This window comes from Monopterus albus, unplaced genomic scaffold (genome assembly GCF_001952655.1).
Source record: "Monopterus albus unplaced genomic scaffold, M_albus_1.0 scaffold9.1, whole genome shotgun sequence".
Classification (NCBI taxonomy): Eukaryota; Metazoa; Chordata; class Actinopteri; order Synbranchiformes; family Synbranchidae; genus Monopterus; species Monopterus albus.
Genome location: NW_018127889.1, coordinates 545,841 through 549,544, shown reverse-complemented (window position 1 = coordinate 549,544; position 3,704 = coordinate 545,841). Strand labels below are relative to the sequence as shown.

Sequence of the window (3,704 nt, the reverse complement as noted above, 5' to 3'; positions counted from 1 at the left end):
GAAATGTATGATTCAGTTACAGTCCAAATCAGAGTAATAGGAGAGCATTATATCTTTTTCCATTAAATTTTATTTGATTATATATTATATTTTCCATTATATTATTTTCTATATAACATCAGATCACAACAGAAGTCATTTACCTTTCCTCTAGAACAGGTCTATACCTTGTTCTTTAATAAAACTAAATAGCTTTATGTTATTTATCTTATTCAACGTCATGTCATTTCTGTCTCTACGTGATCGCGCGTTTACAATTCTCCTCTGCTCTCTGTATGGCGCACGGGGAGTTTCGCCCCGACGCGCGCGCCCCCGATCAGGCATGACGTTATGACCACTGCCAGGTGAAGTGAATCACACTGATGAGCTCGTTACAGCCACCTGTCAGTGTGTGGGGTTTATCAGGCAGCAGACCAACAGCGTCTAAGGCTCATGGACGCCTACGGCTCTCTGGTGAGGAGGTTTACCTGTTGTAGATCTTTTGTTAAATTTTAATGTGCAGCGTTCTGTGTGCATGTAGATGTTTAGCTGTTATTCTGAGGTTAAGCAGTTGAATTAATGTGCAACTTCGACTTTATGTAGCGTTAGCGAGAATGTAATGTTGGCAAAACTCTGCTAGAAAGAAGCCTATCAGGCTGAAGGAGAGCCAGGTGTGTCCTCTAATTAGTTCCATGTGTGTTTAGCCTTCCGGTAGCCTATTGTTTTGCTTTAGCATGTTCCATTTTAACAACGAAGTTAATTAAGACTTGATTCTAGGAAAGTTCTCATGACAGTAACTAGTCACCTGTTGGCTCTGTAGTTTGACTGCCAGCGTTATGGGAACGGTGTCGTTACATATCGAGTATATCTGGACTAGATTAACATTAGCACCTTCTTGTTTTAAACACCCAACAAGTTCACTAATGTTTAGAGGACACTGGTCTTTGACGACCTGAGTAGAGGTCCGGAGAGCCCTGGAGGACGAGGACATGGGGAAAGGAGCAGAGAGCGAGAGGAGGAGGATGAGGATGAGTATCTGAGGACGGCTGCCACGGCGCTGTCAGGTTAGTCTGAATTTACTGATGCATGATGGATAGCCTGCTTAATCAGTATTTCATTATATCGAATATCTCATAAGATGTTTTGCAGTGTTTCCCCTACCATTATATTAGCCCCCCCTTGAAGGTCAATTTATTTAATATTATTTTCTATATAACACCAGATCACAACAGAAGTCATTTACCTTTCCTCTAGAACAGGTCTATACCTTGTTCTTTAATAAAACTAAATAGCTTTATGTTATTTATCTTATTCAACGTCATGTCATTTCTGTCTCTACGTGATCGCGCGTTTACAATTCTCCTCTGCTCTCTGTATGGCGCACGGGGAGTTTCGCCCCGACGCGCGCGCCCCCGATCAGGCATGACGTTATGACCACTGCCAGGTGAAGTGAATCACACTGATGAGCTCGTTACAGCCACCTGTCAGTGTGTGGGGTTTATCAGGCAGCAGACCAACAGCGTCTAAGGCTCATGGACGCCTACGGCTCTCTGGTGAGGAGGTTTACCTGTTGTAGATCTTTTGTTAAATTTTAATGTGCAGCGTTCTGTGTGCATGTAGATGTTTAGCTGTTATTCTGAGGTTAAGCAGTTGAATTAATGTGCAACTTCGACTTTATGTAGCGTTAGCGAGAATGTAATGTTGGCAAAACTCTGCTAGAAAGAAGCCTATCACAGATTAATACAGAAACTGTACGGCCCCTGGTCGATGTATTCTGTTCTAATTTAACGTTTTTCACAATGTCTCATTGGAATTGGGGTTTGTATATGGCACCAATAGTCATTTCATTTATTGGTGTTTTTAACATGATAATTTTTACATAAAAACCAGGTGTGTCCTCTAATTAGTTCCATGTGTGTTTAGCCTTCCGGTAGCCTATTGTTTTGCTTTAGCATGTTCCATTTTAACAACGAAGTTAATTAAGACTTGATTCTAGGAAAGTTCTCATGACAGTAACTAGTCACCTGTTGGCTCTGTAGTTTGACTGCCAGCGTTATGGGAACGGTGTCGTTACATATCGAGTATATCTGGACTAGATTAACATTAGCACCTTCTTGTTTTAAACACCCAACAAGTTCACTAATGTTTAGAGGACACTGGTCTTTGACGCGGATTTCCGTGTTGTAGTGGAGAAACCTTTTTAGGTAGGTACCGGAGTATTGAGGGTTTTTTTTTTCCTATGGCTGTGTAAGATGGAGCCTCCATTTGGGTTGAAGTCCGGACAATCCATCTGCTGTCAGTCTTAATTAGTGAACGTCTCAAAGCCTGTTTTGTTAAATTGACCTCATATTCAAAATATGAGCAGGTGTTATTGACGGTGGAAGGAATACCAGGATTTAATAAACTATCAGAAGGTAACCATGTTAAAGAATAGTGTCCTGTTAACAATTGCAAGAATTTCATGTCTAAATCTAGATTACTAAAGGTCTGAGTGTCCAGAAATGAAGACTAAGTGGAGGGTGACTTGTATAAAGCATTTCATGTCGAAGTTTTGAGGTTAACAACCGAGGGAGACCACACATGCAAAGTTAATTCACTGCTCAGTGCCTGTAAAGGTTAGATATTGTGTAGAAAATGCTAAACACAGGCAGATGTGCTCTTCAAATGAAGCCTTTTTTTTTTTTTAAACCCATTTGTGATATACTTGTCTTATTCTACTCCTGTACTACCTCCTGTTCTACTCAAGGTGGCAGTGGCCAGAGGATCCTGTTGGCTACACAAACAAGATGCTCCAGATGACCAACAATGGGGAAACGCATGCTGTACTTTTTCCCCTTTCAAGCGCTAATTGACACTAAACCCCTTCTCTATTAAGCTGTGGATGGGTAAGTTCACCAAAACAATAGAAACAGTGTAATGTCATACATAGATTTGTACAAATCATTCTCATCTTCAGAGATGCTCTGGGCAGGCATAGGATGCAGTGTATGGAGTGGTTGTTGTATGAAGGACGCCTTTGTTCATGAATAAAGGTAGGTGATGCTAATCAGGTGGATTCACTACTTTTTTTTATTTTTTTATAGAGCTTTTAATTACCATCACAGGCTTTCTCATCCACTGCTGGCTTCATACTAAATTTTGAATATAGACCTTATGGTGTGATCAAAACCTACAGAGCTGCTAAAATATTCCTGTATCGAGACTGTACTAGTACTTTATTACTCATGTGCATATTGCCAAAATACAGCAAGTGAACAGTAGGACTAATCGTACTTTGCATAAATACATACACATTATGTAGTTCATTTTTTTCCCCACTGTTGATGGGGAAGTTAAACACTTCATATATTGCACGATTTATTTGTTGAATGCAGGGCTCACCACCCAGTGACAGACAACCCAAAATGTTATGGGCTCGCACTACAAACCTCTACACAACAAATCGGATGGTAAGTAAATTGTTTGGACCATTGTGAAATGTTAAATCAAATTCTTATTGTGGATAGCTTCTCAAAGTGAAATGTAACATTCCTTCAGTTTAGTATTGCTTAAATGTGGAACCTTTTTACAAGAGTGGTGTGTTAACAGTAATTTAAACTACTCTGCTGTTTGTATAAATTGAGGGTAAAGGGAATTGTTAAAGTGAATGTTCCTTATAGGCTTGATGGCGATGAACCCAGCAATCTGACCGTTTCAACATGTGGTGATTGCCTCTTGTATCTTTT

At 40.1% G+C, this 3,704-nt stretch overlaps 1 long non-coding RNA gene across 4 annotated transcripts; it reads left to right on the top strand.

The window, feature by feature from the left end:
• The first annotated feature begins 435 nt into the window (after positions 1-435).
• On the top strand, positions 436-3,698 carry LOC109953220 (uncharacterized). Of its 4 annotated transcripts, none has more exons than XR_002273868.1 (4): positions 436-453; positions 2,726-2,864; positions 2,936-3,011; positions 3,354-3,698. It is a non-coding gene; the product is annotated as an uncharacterized LOC109953220 (long non-coding RNA). The 4 variants fall into 4 exon arrangements; XR_002273872.1 differs by lacking the exon at positions 436-453 and adding an exon at positions 488-650; XR_002273867.1 differs by lacking the exon at positions 436-453 and adding an exon at positions 1,409-1,532.
• Positions 3,699-3,704: the final 6 nt, after the last annotated feature.